This window comes from Fundulus heteroclitus, unplaced genomic scaffold, assembly GCF_011125445.2.
Source record: "Fundulus heteroclitus isolate FHET01 unplaced genomic scaffold, MU-UCD_Fhet_4.1 scaffold_52, whole genome shotgun sequence".
Classification (NCBI taxonomy): domain Eukaryota; kingdom Metazoa; phylum Chordata; class Actinopteri; order Cyprinodontiformes; family Fundulidae; genus Fundulus; species Fundulus heteroclitus.
In genome coordinates, this window is record NW_023396945.1 from 469,631 (window position 1) to 486,382 (window position 16,752).

A 16,752-nucleotide genomic window follows, 5' to 3' on the forward strand; every position below is an offset into this window, starting at 1 on the left:
GTGATGAGAAAAGAAAAGAGAATACAAGGAAAGAAATGTAAACTGTGTAACTTTTGTTACTTAGTATAGATCTTAGGAAACAATTTGCACTACATTTCACATCTGAAAAATACAATCACGAATATATAATATAGACGATATACAGTTAATACATAAATAACCTTTTATAGAAGCAGTCAGAGCTTGTGGAATAGCATTAACAATGTCAGTATAGTCCTTTTGAGAACAATTTCAATTGTATTTATTTCTGAAATCTAGAAAATCATATATATTTCCACTGATCCTGTATTTCTTTCAGAAATACAGACTTTCTTTTTATTAGTATGCATCTGTTGTTCCAGATTCGTGTGTTGTGAGGTGAAAAATCACGGAGGGAGTGGGCTAGGGGGAGGGAGTGGGCTTATTAAGTATTTAGTGGGGGAGGGGGGTTCTGGTTGGGTGGTCCATACGGGTCATGTTGGAACGAGTAGTCGGATTGTGGTCCCCCCCCCCCCTCACCACCACTTGGGATTGTTGGATATGCTGGTGTACGCCGTCACCCTTTTTTTTTCCAAGTCTGTGTGTGGTGAGTGGGGCACTAGGGTGGGAAGGTGTGAATTAGTTTTTTACTTTATTTTTTTTTGTTTGCCAGGTTCGGGTCCAAACTGCTCCCTCTCCCAAGAACATCTCAAGTCTCCGCTAGGTGCGAGGCCCATCCCCCCCGTCCTGCCCCCCTCCGCTGGCTGGCGCCTTGGCCCGCTGGTGCATTGGCGGCCCTCGGGTTCGGAACGGATTCCCGGGTGGGTGCTGGCTCATTCTTGGCGGCTGCTCATGGGGCCTCAGGGCCCTGGGGCCCATGGCCGGTGCCACTTCAGCATAGCTGGCTGCTGGCGGAGCCCACGGGCTCGACCCCGCGGTTACTGGGGGTTTCGGCATTGCCGTGGCTGGGGGATTTCCTCGGGCTCGTCTCTCCTCATACCTTGGTGGGGGGGGTGGGGGGGCGCAGATTTCCTGTGTTGGCCCCTCTTGGGCAAGGCAAGGCAAGGCAAGGCAAATTTATTTATATAGCACAATTCAGTACAGGGACAATGCAAAGTGCTTTACATGATTAAAATATAGCAAATTAAAACAGAATAAAAGCAAGTACGAATAAAATGTAGATAGAAATTAGAACAAAAAAGTGGGGATTCAGTTAACTAGAACAGTTGAAGGCAATCCTAAACAAATGTGTTTTTAAAGTTGATTTAAGAGGAACTCAGGCTTTCCGCACCTTTACAATTTTCTGGAAGTTTGTTCCAGATAAGTGGAGCATAGGAACTAAATGCTGCTTCTCCTTGTTTAGTTCTGGTTCTAGGTATGCAGAGTAGGCTGGAGCCAGAAGACCTGAGTGGTCTGGAGGGTTGATACACCGATAACAAGTCTGTGATGTATTTAGGTGCTAAGCCATTTAGGGATTTATAGGCTAACAGATGTATTTTAAAGTCTATTCTCTGAGATACAGGGAGCCAGTGTAAGAACTTTAGAACTGGGGTGATGCGCTCTACTTTCTTAGTCTTAGTGAGGACGCGGGCAGCAGCGTTCTGGATCAGCTGCAGCTGTCTGATCCACTTTTTAGGCAGACCTGTGAAAACACTGTTGCAGTAATCTATTTGACTAAAAATAAACGCATGGATTAGTTTTTCCAGATCCTGCTGAGACATCAGTCCTTTAATCCTAGAAATGTTCTTCAGGTGGTAGAAAGCCGACCTTGTAATTGTCTTTAGATGCTTTTGGAGGTTCAGGTCTGAGTCCATCACTACTCCCAGATTTCGGGCCTGATTTTTAGCTGAAGCAGCTGAAACTGTGTGCTAACTTTTGATCTCTCCTCTATTGGTCCAAACGTTATTACTTCTGTTTTGTTTTTATTCAACTGAAGAAAATTTTGGCACATCCACGTATTGATTTCTTCTAGGCATTTACTCAGTGCTTGAACTGGTCCATAGTCACCTGGTGACATGGTGATGTAGAGCTGTGTGTCGTCTGCATAGTTATGGTAGCTGATGTTGTTTTTTATTATCTGAGCAAGAGGGAGCATGTAGATATTGAAAAGGAGGGGACCCAGGATGGACCCTTGGGCAACCCCATATGTGATTTTTGTCATCTCTGATGTAAAATTACCTACTGATACAAAAAATTCCCTGTCCTTTAAGTAGGATTTAAACCAGTTAAGAGCTGTACCAGAGAAGCCGACCCAGTTTTCCAGACGGTCTAACAGAATGGAGTGATCAACAGTATCAAATGCTGCACTGAGGTCCAATAGAACCAGCACGGTGGTTCTTCCACAATCTGTATTTATATTTATATTATTGGGCGCCCTGCTTTGGGAGCCCCTTTGGGAGTCTGGGGTTATGGGTCCCCCGGCGCCTGCCTCAGTGCTCGGGGAGGCGGGCCTTTGGTTCTTCACAACCACTATTGAGCATTTTTCCTCTGGATAAATTTCACATACACGAGTGCACTCTCACAAACACCCACAGGTGCTGGGTTCCAGGTACTAAGTGTTCACTTCTATATAGAAAGCCCATAATTTATTTGTTTCTTTTCTCAGCTATCACATTATACATGTCAGTTTAAATAATAAATATGATTTAGCAATGGTATCAATGTGATAATTTATTGTATCTGTTATACTATGTCCGTTGGTTGTGCTGTTCTTTTTGCATCTCTCTCTCCGGGTGATGAAGCAGACTGAAGACGTTTTATTCTTTCCCTTTTATCTCTTTCAACTCTTTTTCCTTTTTTTCTCTTGCTCTTCCTTTACACTCCTACTTTCACATTGTAGTGTCCACATTATTTGAAATACTTCCCTCAGGAATCACAATAAAAGTGCAGGATTTAACCCTGTACATGTGACGGAGCTCAACATCTGACCGTGTGGTCCTTCTCCACTTAGTCAAAGTGTGCGCACTTGTAGGTCCAATGAAACGCCTCACTGCTTCTTCTCATCTTTGTGTTGCTTGTAGACGCTGAAAAAAGTTTCTGTATGAGGATGTTAGTTATGAGATGCATTTGGACATTGTTTTCAAAAATCCCTCGACAAGAGTAGTAACTTTTCTCAAACTTGTGTCACGTAAGAGAGCAGTTGTCCTTGCCTACACTGCCTTGAGTTACCCCAAGGAGATATGGCTTGAAAATTAGCTCGAGCTAGCCAGGAGTTGAACCTAGAATCTTCTGATCCGTAGTCAGACGCGTTATCCATTGCGCCACTAGCCCTTCACGTGTCGCTTAATGCACTGTCATCGTGTCGTACCGTGATTGATGTAGTACCGCGGCATGAAATCATGCAGAATTAAAGAGCTACCTTACGTGGAAGATCAAAACAAATGCCCCGTGTGAGGTTTGAACTCACGACCTTCAGATTATGAGACTGACGCGCTGCCAGCTGCGCCAACGAGGCACCAAAGTCTACCAAGCTGACCCATATCCACAAGCAGACTGCAATCAGAGATTCTAATCATTCCTGTCATGGCTGTGTTTGCATTCACGTCGTCAAATGATCGTCTAGCCTGGCACTTCCTGAATGCAAAGTACAAGACTTCAACAGAAGGTTTTATCTACATTTCTCAAGCTTTTCTTTTTCTTAATCACATTTTTTCATCCAACTTTGTGGAAAATCAGGACAATTGGAGAGACAAGTCAAAGGTCGCCCTGAGCTTCCAGGAAAACAAAGAGGTTCGCAACAGCCGGATTTTTCGCTGCTCCTTTAAATGCTCCTTCGCTTTGGGACCTGAAAAAGGGTTTCTACCAGCACGGTTTGCTTTAATTCTGAAACTCTTCTTGTGTAAGTATCATACTTCATTTGAAGTTTGTATAATTGTAGTTCTTATAGCTGGTTTGCAAGGAAATGCGTGAGCCGGCATTACTTGCTCGGACCCCATGCCGACAGGTCCGCACAGAGCTCAATTTTTACGACCGCGTATGCGTACGTGGTGTCACACTATGAACTGCTCGGAGGCAAGAGGTCTTCACATTAAACTGTTTCATATGGGACACCGAGCTTGATACAGCTCCTCCAAGCAGGCGGTCGCAAAGAGCTAGTGCACACGGTGGTTCACTCTATGTGCACTGACAGATGCGTGGTGGGTGCCTGCTGGAAAAGACATGGCTCTATATGCTCAAATAGCTAAGCTAATTAAACATTAAAGCATCCCTTCCCCTGCTTCGTCCCGCTGCGAAAAAGTGTGGGAATTGTAGGAATTTGTCACAAGAAACGTAGACAACAGGTATGCTTGACTAAGATGGCGTTAGTCTGTGTTTTAGTCCTTCTTCTGCTCTGAGACCTCAGCAGGACAAAAACAAGACAAGGCGCCAAGCTCCACCTAGTGGTGGGAAGCACAGACGCAACATACACCACAGGAGCCTTCACACTCCAGTCCGGGAGGGGAGATTTTAATGTGATATTTTTAATAATGCACCGGGTTAGTGTCCAAATTCAGTGTCCCTTTTGGCTTAATAAAGTATTTTTGAATTGAATTGAACAGAAATAGCAGCTATATATGTCTCTGGTGTCCTCTGTTTTCTACCCTGGATCTGTTTGATTGAGTTTGGGCGCAAGCAGAGTGGTGTTACGGAAGCGCGCTAGGCCCATAAGTCAGAGGTCGATGGATTGTATGCTATGCAGGCTTTTGCACACAGGGTTTAGAGTGCAGGATTTAACCCTGTACATGTGACGGAGCTCGACATCTGACCGTGTGGTCCTTCTCCACTTAGTCAAAGTGTGCGCACTTGTAGGTCCAATGAAACGCCTCGCTGCTTCTTCTCATCTTTGTGTTGCTTGTAGACGCTGAAAAAAGTTTCTGTATGAGGATGTTAGTTATGAGATGCATTAAGACATTGTTTTCAAAAATCCCTCGACAAGAGTATTAACTTTTCTCAAACTTGTGTCACATAAGAGAGCAGTTGTCCTTGCCTACACTGCCTTGAGTTACCCCAAGGAGATAAGGCTTGAAAATTAGCTCGAGCTAGCCAGGAGTTGAACCTAGAATCTTCTGATCCGTAGTCAGACGCGTTATCCATTGCGCCACTAGCCCTTGACGTGTCGCTTAAAGCACTGTCATCGTGTCGTACCGTGATTGATGTAGTACCGCGGCATGAAATCATGCAGAATTTAAGAACTACCTTACGTGGAAGATCAAAACAAATGCCCCGTGTGAGGATTGAACTCACGACCTTCAGATTATGAGACTGACGCGCTGGCAGCTGCGCCAACGAGGCACGAAAGTCTACCAAGCTGACCCATATCCACAAGCAGACTACAATCAGAGATTCTAATCATTCCTGTCATGGCTGTGTTTGCATTCACGTCGTCAAATGATTGTCTAGCCTGGCACTTCCTGAATGCAAAGTACAAGACTTCAACAGAAGGTTTTATCTACATTTCTCAAGCTTTTCTTTTTCTTAGTCACATTTTTACATCCAACTTTGTGGAAAATCAGGACAATTGGAGAGACAAGTCAAAGGTCGCCCTGAGCTTCCAAGAAAACAAAGAGGTTCGCAACAGCCAGATTTTCCGCTGCTCCTTTAAATGCTCCTTCGCTTTGGGACCTGAAAAAGGGTTTCTAACAGCACAGTTTGCTTTAATTCTGAAACTCTTCTTGTGTAAGTATCATACTTCATTTGAAGTTTGTATAATTGTAGTTCTTATAGCTGGTTTGCAAGGAAATGCGTGAGCCGGCATTACTTGCTCGGACCCCATGCCGACATGTCCGCACAGAGCTCAATTTTTACGACCACGTATGCGTACGTGGTGTCACACTATGAACTGCTCGGAGGCAAGAGGTCTTCACATTAAACTGTTTCATATGGGACACCGAGCTTGATACAGCTCCTCCAAGCAGGCGGTCGCAAAGAGCTAGTGCACACGGCTGGTTCACTCTATGTGCACTGACAGATGTGTGGTGGGTGCCTGCTGGAAAAGACATGGCTCTATATGCTCAAATAGCTAAGCTAATTAAACATTTAAGCATCCCTTCCCCTGCTTTGTCCCGCTGCGAAAGAGTGTGGGAATTGTAGGAATTTGTCACAAGAAACATAGACAACAGGTATGCTTGACTAAGATGGCGTTAGTCTGTGTTTTAGTCCTTCTTCTGCTCTGAGACCTCAGCAGGACAAAAACAAGACAAGGCGCCAAGCTCCACCTAGTGGTGGGAAGCACAGACGCAACATACACCACAGGAGCCTTCACACTCCAGTCCGGGAGGTGAATTTTTAATGTGATATTTTTAATAATGCACCGGGTTAGTGTCCAAATTCCGTGTCCCTTTTGGCTTAATAAAGTATTTTTGAATTGAATTGAACAGAAATAGCAGCTATATAGGTCTCTGGTGTCCTCTGTTTTCTACCCTGGATCTGTTTGATTGAGTTCGGGTGCAAGCAGAGTGGCGTTGCGGAAGCGCGCTAGGCCCATAAGTCCAGAGGTCGATGGATTGTATGCTATGCAGGCTTTTGCACACAGGGTTTAGAGTGCAGGATTTAACCCTGTACATGTGACGGAGCTCGACATCTGACCGTGTGGTCCTTCTCCACTTAGTCAAAGTGTGCGCACTTGTAGGTCCAATGAAACGCCTCGCTGCTTCTTCTCATCTTTGTGTTGCTTGTAGACTGCTGAAAAAAGTTTCTGTATGAGGATGTTAGTTATGAGATGCATTAAGACATTGTTTTCAAAAATCCCTCGACAAGAGTATTAACTTTTCTCAAACTTGTGTCACATAAGAGAGCAGTTGTCCTTGCCTACACTGCCTTGAGTTACCCCAAGGAGATAAGGCTTGAAAATTAGCTCGAGCTAGCCAGGAGTTGAACCTAGAATCTTCTGATCCGTAGTCAGACGCGTTATCCATTGCGCCACTAGCCCTTGACGTGTCGCTTAAAGCACTGTCATCGTGTCGTACCGTGATTGATGTAGTACCGCGGCATGAAATCATGCAGAATTTAAGAACTACCTTACGTGGAAGATCAAAACAAATGCCCCGTGTGAGGATTGAACTCACGACCTTCAGATTATGAGACTGACGCGCTGCCAGCTGCGCCAACGAGGCACGAAAGTCTACCAAGCTGACCCATATCCACAAGCAGACTACAATCAGAGATTCTAATCATTCCTGTCATGGCTGTGTTTGCATTCACGTCGTCAAATGATTGTCTAGCCTGGCACTTCCTGAATGCAAAGTACAAGACTTCAACAGAAGGTTTTATCTACATTTCTCAAGCTTTTCTTTTTCTTAATCACATTTTTAGATCCAACTTTGTAGAAAATCAGGACAATTGGAGAGACAAGTCAAAGGTCGCCCTGAGCTTCCAGGAAAACAAAGAGGTTCGCAACAGCCAGATTTTCCGCTGCTCCTTTAAATGCTCCTTCGCTTTGGGACCTGAAAAAGGGTTTCTAACAGCACGGTTTGCTTTAATTCTGAAACTCTTCTTGTGTAAGTATCATACTTCATTTGAAGTTTGTATAATTGTAGTTCTTATAGCTGGTTTGCAAGGAAATGCGTGAGCCGGCATTACTTGCTCGGACCCCATGCCGACATGTCCGCACAGAGCTCAATTTTTACGACCACGTATGCGTACGTGGTGTCACACTATGAACTGCTCGGAGGCAAGAGGTCTTCACATTAAACTGTTTCATATGGGACACCGAGCTTGATACAGCTCCTCCAAGCAGGCGGTCGCAAAGAGCTAGTGCACACGCTGGTTCACTCTATGTGCACTGACAGATGTGTGGTGGGTGCCTGCTGGAAAAGACATGGCTCTATATGCTCAAATAGCTAAGCTAATTAAACATTTAAGCATCCCTTCCCCTGCTTTGTCCCGCTGCGAAAGAGTGTGGGAATTGTAGGAATTTGTCACAAGAAACATAGACAACAGGTATGCTTGACTAAGATGGCGTTAGTCTGTGTTTTAGTCCTTCTTCTGCTCTGAGACCTCAGCAGGACAAAAACAAGACAAGGCGCCAAGCTCCACCTAGTGGTGGGAAGCACAGACGCAACATACACCACAGGAGCCTTCACACTCCAGTCCGGGAGGTGAATTTTTAATGTGATATTTTTAATAATGCACCGGGTTAGTGTCCAAATTCCGTGTCCCTTTTGGTTTAATAAAGTATTTTTGAATTGAATTGAACAGAAATAGCAGCTATATAGGTCTCTGGTGTCCTCTGTTTTCTACCCTGGATCTGTTTGATTGAGTTCGGGTGCAAGCAGAGTGGCGTTGCGGAAGCGCGCTAGGGCCCATAAGCCAGAGGTCGATGGATTGTATGCTATGCAGGCTTTTGCACACAGGGTTTAGAGTGCAGGATTTAACCCTGTACATGTGACGGAGCTCGACATCTGACCGTGTGGTCCTTCTCCACTTAGTCAAAGTGTGCGCACTTGTAGGTCCAATGAAACGCCTCGCTGCTTCTTCTCATCTTTGTGTTGCTTGTAGATGCTGAAAAAAGTTTCTGTATGAGGATGTTAGTTATGAGATGCATTAAGACATTGTTTTCAAAAATCCCTCGACAAGAGTATTAACTTTTCTCAAACTTGTGTCACATAAGAGAGCAGTTGTCCTTGCCTACACTGCCTTGAGTTACCCCAAGGAGATAAGGCTTGAAAATTAGCTCGAGCTAGCCAGGAGTTGAACCTAGAATCTTCTGATCCGTAGTCAGACGCGTTATCCATTGCGCCACTAGCCCTTGACGTGTCGCTTAAAGCACTGTCATCGTGTCGTACCGTGATTGATGTAGTACCGCGGCATGAAATCATGCAGAATTAAGAACTACCTTACGTGGAAGATCAAAACAAATGCCCCGTGTGAGGATTGAACTCACGACCTTCAGATTATGAGACTGACGCGCTGCCAGCTGCGCCAACGAGGCACGAAAGTCTACCAAGCTGACCCATATCCACAAGCAGACTACAATCAGAGATTCTAATCATTCCTGTCATGGCTGTGTTTGCATTCACGTCGTCAAATGATTGTCTAGCCTGGCACTTCCTGAATGCAAAGTACAAGACTTCAACAGAAGGTTTTATCTACATTTCTCAAGCTTTTCTTTTTCTTAATCGCATTTTTAGATCCAACTTTGTAGAAAATCAGGACAATTGGAGAGACAAGTCAAAGGTCGCCCTGAGCTTCCAAGGAAAACAAAGAGGTTCGCAACAGCCAGATTTTCCGCTGCTCCTTTAAATGCTCCTTCGCTTTGGGACCTGAAAAAGGGTTTCTAACAGCACGGTTTGCTTTAATTCTGAAACTCTTCTTGTGTAAGTATCATACTTCATTTGAAGTTTGTATAATTGTAGTTCTTATAGCTGGTTTGCAAGGAAATGCGTGAGCCGGCATTACTTGCTCGGACCCCATGCCGACATGTCCGCACAGAGCTCAATTTTTACGACCACGTATGCGTACGTGGTGTCACACTATGAACTGCTCGGAGGCAAGAGGTCTTCACATTAAACTGTTTCATATGGGACACCGAGCTTGATACAGCTCCTCCAAGCAGGCGGTCGCAAAGAGCTAGTGCACACGCTGGTTCACTCTATGTGCACTGACAGATGTGTGGTGGGTGCCTGCTGGAAAAGACATGGCTCTATATGCTCAAATAGCTAAGCTAATTAAACATTTAAGCATCCCTTCCCCTGCTTTGTCCCGCTGCGAAAGAGTGTGGGAATTGTAGGAATTTGTCACAAGAAACATAGACAACAGGTATGCTTGACTAAGATGGCGTTAGTCTGTGTTTTAGTCCTTCTTCTGCTCTGAGACCTCAGCAGGACAAAAACAAGACAAGGCGCCAAGCTCCACCTAGTGGTGGGAAGCACAGACGCAACATACACCACAGGAGCCTTCACACTCCAGTCCGGGAGGTGAATTTTTAATGTGATATTTTTAATAATGCACCGGGTTAGTGTCCAAATTCCGTGTCCCTTTTGGTTTAATAAAGTATTTTTGAATTGAATTGAACAGAAATAGCAGCTATATAGGTCTCTGGTGTCCTCTGTTTTCTACCCTGGATCTGTTTGATTGAGTTCGGGTGCAAGCAGAGTGGCGTTGCGGAAGCGCGCTGGGCCCATAAGCCAGAGGTCGATGGATTGTATGCTATGCAGGCTTTTGCACACAGGGTTTAGAGTGCAGGATTTAACCCTGTACATGTGACGGAGCTCGACATCTGACCGTGTGGTCCTTCTCCACTTAGTCAAAGTGTGCGCACTTGTAGGTCCAATGAAACGCCTCGCTGCTTCTTCTCATCTTTGTGTTGCTTGTAGATGCTGAAAAAAGTTTCTGTATGAGGATGTTAGTTATGAGATGCATTAAGACATTGTTTTCAAAAATCCCTCGACAAGAGTATTAACTTTTCTCAAACTTGTGTCACATAAGAGAGCAGTTGTCCTTGCCTACACTGCCTTGAGTTACCCCAAGGAGATAAGGCTTGAAAATTAGCTCGAGCTAGCCAGGAGTTGAACCTAGAATCTTCTGATCCGTAGTCAGACGCGTTATCCATTGCGCCACTAGCCCTTGACGTGTCGCTTAAAGCACTGTCATCGTGTCGTACCGTGATTGATGTAGTACCGCGGCATGAAATCATGCAGAATTTAAGAACTACCTTACGTGGAAGATCAAAACAAATGCCCCGTGTGAGGATTGAACTCACGACCTTCAGATTATGAGACTGACGCGCTGCCAGCTGCGCCAACGAGGCACGAAAGTCTACCAAGCTGACCCATATCCACAAGCAGACTACAATCAGAGATTCTAATCATTCCTGTCATGGCTGTGTTTGCATTCACGTCGTCAAATGATTGTCTAGCCTGGCACTTCCTGAATGCAAAGTACAAGACTTCAACAGAAGGTTTTATCTACATTTCTCAAGCTTTTCTTTTTCTTAATCGCATTTTTAGATCCAACTTTGTAGAAAATCAGGACAATTGGAGAGACAAGTCAAAGGTCGCCCTGAGCTTCCAAGAAAACAAAGAGGTTCGCAACAGCCAGATTTTCCGCTGCTCCTTTAAATGCTCCTTCGCTTTGGGACCTGAAAAAGGGTTTCTAACAGCACGGTTTGCTTTAATTCTGAAACTCTTCTTGTGTAAGTATCATACTTCATTTGAAGTTTGTATAATTGTAGTTCTTATAGCTGGTTTGCAAGGAAATGCGTGAGCCGGCATTACTTGCTCGGACCCCATGCCGACATGTCCGCACAGAGCTCAATTTTTACGACCACGTATGCGTACGTGGTGTCACACTATGAACTGCTCGGAGGCAAGAGGTCTTCACATTAAACTGTTTCATATGGGACACCGAGCTTGATACAGCTCCTCCAAGCAGGCGGTCGCAAAGAGCTAGTGCACACGCTGGTTCACTCTATGTGCACTGACAGATGTGTGGTGGGTGCCTGCTGGAAAAGACATGGCTCTATATGCTCAAATAGCTAAGCTAATTAAACATTTAAGCATCCCTTCCCCTGCTTTGTCCCGCTGCGAAAGAGTGTGGGAATTGTAGGAATTTGTCACAAGAAACATAGACAACAGGTATGCTTGACTAAGATGGCGTTAGTCTGTGTTTTAGTCCTTCTTCTGCTCTGAGACCTCAGCAGGACAAAAACAAGACAAGGCGCCAAGCTCCACCTAGTGGTGGGAAGCACAGACGCAACATACACCACAGGAGCCTTCACACTCCAGTCCGGGAGGTGAATTTTTAATGTGATATTTTTAATAATGCACCGGGTTAGTGTCCAAATTCCGTGTCCCTTTTGGTTTAATAAAGTATTTTTGAATTGAATTGAACAGAAATAGCAGCTATATAGGTCTCTGGTGTCCTCTGTTTTCTACCCTGGATCTGTTTGATTGAGTTCGGGTGCAAGCAGAGTGGCGTTGCGGAAGCGCGCTGGGCCCATAAGCCAGAGGTCGATGGATTGTATGCTATGCAGGCTTTTGCACACAGGGTTTAGAGTGCAGGATTTAACCCTGTACATGTGACGGAGCTCGACATCTGACCGTGTGGTCCTTCTCCACTTAGTCAAAGTGTGCGCACTTGTAGGTCCAATGAAACGCCTCGCTGCTTCTTCTCATCTTTGTGTTGCTTGTAGATGCTGAAAAAAGTTTCTGTATGAGGATGTTAGTTATGAGATGCATTAAGACATTGTTTTCAAAAATCCCTCGACAAGAGTATTAACTTTTCTCAAACTTGTGTCACATAAGAGAGCAGTTGTCCTTGCCTACACTGCCTTGAGTTACCCCAAGGAGATAAGGCTTGAAAATTAGCTCGAGCTAGCCAGGAGTTGAACCTAGAATCTTCTGATCCGTAGTCAGACGCGTTATCCATTGCGCCACTAGCCCTTGACGTGTCGCTTAAAGCACTGTCATCGTGTCGTACCGTGATTGATGTAGTACCGCGGCATGAAATCATGCAGAATTTAAGAACTACCTTACGTGGAAGATCAAAACAAATGCCCCGTGTGAGGATTGAACTCACGACCTTCAGATTATGAGACTGACGCGCTGCCAGCTGCGCCAACGAGGCACGAAAGTCTACCAAGCTGACCCATATCCACAAGCAGACTACAATCAGAGATTCTAATCATTCCTGTCATGGCTGTGTTTGCATTCACGTCGTCAAATGATTGTCTAGCCTGGCACTTCCTGAATGCAAAGTACAAGACTTCAACAGAAGGTTTTATCTACATTTCTCAAGCTTTTCTTTTTCTTAATCGCATTTTTAGATCCAACTTTGTAGAAAATCAGGACAATTGGAGAGACAAGTCAAAGGTCGCCCTGAGCTTCCAAGAAAACAAAGAGGTTCGCAACAGCCAGATTTTCCGCTGCTCCTTTAAATGCTCCTTCGCTTTGGGACCTGAAAAAGGGTTTCTAACAGCACGGTTTGCTTTAATTCTGAAACTCTTCTTGTGTAAGTATCATACTTCATTTGAAGTTTGTATAATTGTAGTTCTTATAGCTGGTTTGCAAGGAAATGCGTGAGCCGGCATTACTTGCTCGGACCCCATGCCGACATGTCCGCACAGAGCTCAATTTTTACGACCACGTATGCGTACGTGGTGTCACACTATGAACTGCTCGGAGGCAAGAGGTCTTCACATTAAACTGTTTCATATGGGACACCGAGCTTGATACAGCTCCTCCAAGCAGGCGGTCGCAAAGAGCTAGTGCACACGCTGGTTCACTCTATGTGCACTGACAGATGTGTGGTGGGTGCCTGCTGGAAAAGACATGGCTCTATATGCTCAAATAGCTAAGCTAATTAAACATTTAAGCATCCCTTCCCCTGCTTTGTCCCGCTGCGAAAGAGTGTGGGAATTGTAGGAATTTGTCACAAGAAACATAGACAACAGGTATGCTTGACTAAGATGGCGTTAGTCTGTGTTTTAGTCCTTCTTCTGCTCTGAGACCTCAGCAGGACAAAAACAAGACAAGGCGCCAAGCTCCACCTAGTGGTGGGAAGCACAGACGCAACATACACCACAGGAGCCTTCACACTCCAGTCCGGGAGGTGAATTTTAATGTGATATTTTTAATAATGCACCGGGTTAGTGTCCAAATTCCGTGTCCCTTTTGGTTTAATAAAGTATTTTTGAATTGAATTGAACAGAAATAGCAGCTATATAGGTCTCTGGTGTCCTCTGTTTTCTACCCTGGATCTGTTTGATTGAGTTCGGGTGCAAGCAGAGTGGCGTTGCGGAAGCGCGCTGGGCCCATAAGCCAGAGGTCGATGGATTGTATGCTATGCAGGCTTTTGCACACAGGGTTTAGAGTGCAGGATTTAACCCTGTACATGTGACGGAGCTCGACATCTGACCGTGTGGTCCTTCTCCACTTAGTCAAAGTGTGCGCACTTGTAGGTCCAATGAAACGCCTCGCTGCTTCTTCTCATCTTTGTGTTGCTTGTAGATGCTGAAAAAAGTTTCTGTATGAGGATGTTAGTTATGAGATGCATTAAGACATTGTTTTCAAAAATCCCTCGACAAGAGTATTAACTTTTCTCAAACTTGTGTCACATAAGAGAGCAGTTGTCCTTGCCTACACTGCCTTGAGTTACCCCAAGGAGATAAGGCTTGAAAATTAGCTCGAGCTAGCCAGGAGTTGAACCTAGAATCTTCTGATCCGTAGTCAGACGCGTTATCCATTGCGCCACTAGCCCTTGACGTGTCGCTTAAAGCACTGTCATCGTGTCGTACCGTGATTGATGTAGTACCGCGGCATGAAATCATGCAGAATTTAAGAACTACCTTACGTGGAAGATCAAAACAAATGCCCCGTGTGAGGATTGAACTCACGACCTTCAGATTATGAGACTGACGCGCTGCCAGCTGCGCCAACGAGGCACGAAAGTCTACCAAGCTGACCCATATCCACAAGCAGACTACAATCAGAGATTCTAATCATTCCTGTCATGGCTGTGTTTGCATTCACGTCGTCAAATGATTGTCTAGCCTGGCACTTCCTGAATGCAAAGTACAAGACTTCAACAGAAGGTTTTATCTACATTTCTCAAGCTTTTCTTTTTCTTAATCGCATTTTTAGATCCAACTTTGTAGAAAATCAGGACAATTGGAGAGACAAGTCAAAGGTCGCCCTGAGCTTCCAAGAAAACAAAGAGGTTCGCAACAGCCAGATTTTCCGCTGCTCCTTTAAATGCTCCTTCGCTTTGGGACCTGAAAAAGGGTTTCTAACAGCACGGTTTGCTTTAATTCTGAAACTCTTCTTGTGTAAGTATCATACTTCATTTGAAGTTTGTATAATTGTAGTTCTTATAGCTGGTTTGCAAGGAAATGCGTGAGCCGGCATTACTTGCTCGGACCCCATGCCGACATGTCCGCACAGAGCTCAATTTTTACGACCACGTATGCGTACGTGGTGTCACACTATGAACTGCTCGGAGGCAAGAGGTCTTCACATTAAACTGTTTCATATGGGACACCGAGCTTGATACAGCTCCTCCAAGCAGGCGGTCGCAAAGAGCTAGTGCACACGCTGGTTCACTCTATGTGCACTGACAGATGTGTGGTGGGTGCCTGCTGGAAAAGACATGGCTCTATATGCTCAAATAGCTAAGCTAATTAAACATTTAAGCATCCCTTCCCCTGCTTTGTCCCGCTGCGAAAGAGTGTGGGAATTGTAGGAATTTGTCACAAGAAACATAGACAACAGGTATGCTTGACTAAGATGGCGTTAGTCTGTGTTTTAGTCCTTCTTCTGCTCTGAGACCTCAGCAGGACAAAAACAAGACAAGGCGCCAAGCTCCACCTAGTGGTGGGAAGCACAGACGCAACATACACCACAGGAGCCTTCACACTCCAGTCCGGGAGGTGAATTTTTAATGTGATATTTTTAATAATGCACCGGGTTAGTGTCCAAATTCCGTGTCCCTTTTGGTTTAATAAAGTATTTTTGAATTGAATTGAACAGAAATAGCAGCTATATAGGTCTCTGGTGTCCTCTGTTTTCTACCCTGGATCTGTTTGATTGAGTTCGGGTGCAAGCAGAGTGGCGTTGCGGAAGCGCGCTGGGCCCATAAGCCAGAGGTCGATGGATTGTATGCTATGCAGGCTTTTGCACACAGGGTTTAGAGTGCAGGATTTAACCCTGTACATGTGACGGAGCTCGACATCTGACCGTGTGGTCCTTCTCCACTTAGTCAAAGTGTGCGCACTTGTAGGTCCAATGAAACGCCTCGCTGCTTCTTCTCATCTTTGTGTTGCTTGTAGATGCTGAAAAAAGTTTCTGTATGAGGATGTTAGTTATGAGATGCATTAAGACATTGTTTTCAAAATCCCTCGACAAGAGTATTAACTTTTCTCAAACTTGTGTCACATAAGAGAGCAGTTGTCCTTGCCTACACTGCCTTGAGTTACCCCAAGGAGATAAGGCTTGAAAATTAGCTCGAGCTAGCCAGGAGTTGAACCTAGAATCTTCTGATCCGTAGTCAGACGCGTTATCCATTGCGCCACTAGCCCTTGACGTGTCGCTTAAAGCACTGTCATCGTGTCGTACCGTGATTGATGTAGTACCGCGGCATGAAATCATGCAGAATTTAAGAACTACCTTACGTGGAAGATCAAAACAAATGCCCCGTGTGAGGATTGAACTCACGACCTTCAGATTATGAGACTGACGCGCTGCCAGCTGCGCCAACGAGGCACGAAAGTCTACCAAGCTGACCCATATCCACAAGCAGACTACAATCAGAGATTCTAATCATTCCTGTCATGGCTGTGTTTGCATTCACGTCGTCAAATGATTGTCTAGCCTGGCACTTCCTGAATGCAAAGTACAAGACTTCAACAGAAGGTTTTATCTACATTTCTCAAGCTTTTCTTTTTCTTAATCGCATTTTTAGATCCAACTTTGTAGAAAATCAGGACAATTGGAGAGACAAGTCAAAGGTCGCCCTGAGCTTCCAAGAAAACAAAGAGGTCGCAACAGCCAGATTTTCCGCTGCTCCTTAAATGCTCCTTCGCTTTGGGACCTGAAAAAGGGTTTCTAACAGCACGGTTTGCTTTAATTCTGAAACTCTTCTTGTGTAAGTATCATACTTCATTTGAAGTTTGTATAATTGTAGTTCTTATAGCTGGTTTGCAAGGAAATGCGTGAGCCGGCATTACTCTGCTCGGACCCCATGCCGACATGTCCGCACAGAGCTCAACTTTTTACGACAACGTATGCGTTACGTGGTGTCACACTGATGAACTGCTCGGCAGGGCAACGAGGTCTCTTCACATTAAACGTGTTCATATGCGGACACCGAGCTTGATACAGC

The 16,752-nt window shown here is 44.9% G+C and overlaps 16 non-coding genes across 16 annotated transcripts; all 16 read right to left on the reverse strand.

Annotated features, from left to right (window-relative positions):
* Positions 1 to 3,155: 3,155 nt before the first annotated feature.
* trnar-acg lies at positions 3,156 to 3,228 on the reverse strand. The gene has a single exon. It is a non-coding gene; the product is annotated as a tRNA-Arg (tRNA).
* Positions 3,229 to 3,339: 111 nt separating this feature from the next.
* trnam-cau lies at positions 3,340 to 3,412 on the reverse strand. The gene has a single exon. It is a non-coding gene; the product is annotated as a tRNA-Met (tRNA).
* Positions 3,413 to 4,972: 1,560 nt separating this feature from the next.
* Positions 4,973 to 5,045, reverse strand: trnar-acg. The gene has a single exon. It is a non-coding gene; the product is annotated as a tRNA-Arg (tRNA).
* Positions 5,046 to 5,156: 111 nt separating this feature from the next.
* Positions 5,157 to 5,229, reverse strand: trnam-cau. The gene has a single exon. It is a non-coding gene; the product is annotated as a tRNA-Met (tRNA).
* A 1,563-nt stretch (positions 5,230 to 6,792) lies between these two features.
* Positions 6,793 to 6,865, reverse strand: trnar-acg. Its single transcript has one exon. It is a non-coding gene; the product is annotated as a tRNA-Arg (tRNA).
* Positions 6,866 to 6,976: 111 nt separating this feature from the next.
* On the reverse strand, positions 6,977 to 7,049 carry trnam-cau. Its single transcript has one exon. It is a non-coding gene; the product is annotated as a tRNA-Met (tRNA).
* A 1,561-nt stretch (positions 7,050 to 8,610) lies between these two features.
* trnar-acg lies at positions 8,611 to 8,683 on the reverse strand. The gene has a single exon. It is a non-coding gene; the product is annotated as a tRNA-Arg (tRNA).
* Positions 8,684 to 8,793: 110 nt separating this feature from the next.
* trnam-cau lies at positions 8,794 to 8,866 on the reverse strand. Its single transcript has one exon. It is a non-coding gene; the product is annotated as a tRNA-Met (tRNA).
* Positions 8,867 to 10,427: 1,561 nt separating this feature from the next.
* Positions 10,428 to 10,500, reverse strand: trnar-acg. The gene has a single exon. It is a non-coding gene; the product is annotated as a tRNA-Arg (tRNA).
* A 111-nt stretch (positions 10,501 to 10,611) lies between these two features.
* On the reverse strand, positions 10,612 to 10,684 carry trnam-cau. The gene has a single exon. It is a non-coding gene; the product is annotated as a tRNA-Met (tRNA).
* Positions 10,685 to 12,244: 1,560 nt separating this feature from the next.
* trnar-acg lies at positions 12,245 to 12,317 on the reverse strand. The gene has a single exon. It is a non-coding gene; the product is annotated as a tRNA-Arg (tRNA).
* Positions 12,318 to 12,428: 111 nt separating this feature from the next.
* On the reverse strand, positions 12,429 to 12,501 carry trnam-cau. The gene has a single exon. It is a non-coding gene; the product is annotated as a tRNA-Met (tRNA).
* A 1,559-nt stretch (positions 12,502 to 14,060) lies between these two features.
* Positions 14,061 to 14,133, reverse strand: trnar-acg. Its single transcript has one exon. It is a non-coding gene; the product is annotated as a tRNA-Arg (tRNA).
* Positions 14,134 to 14,244: 111 nt separating this feature from the next.
* trnam-cau lies at positions 14,245 to 14,317 on the reverse strand. The gene has a single exon. It is a non-coding gene; the product is annotated as a tRNA-Met (tRNA).
* Positions 14,318 to 15,876: 1,559 nt separating this feature from the next.
* Positions 15,877 to 15,949, reverse strand: trnar-acg. Its single transcript has one exon. It is a non-coding gene; the product is annotated as a tRNA-Arg (tRNA).
* A 111-nt stretch (positions 15,950 to 16,060) lies between these two features.
* Positions 16,061 to 16,133, reverse strand: trnam-cau. Its single transcript has one exon. It is a non-coding gene; the product is annotated as a tRNA-Met (tRNA).
* Positions 16,134 to 16,752: the final 619 nt, after the last annotated feature.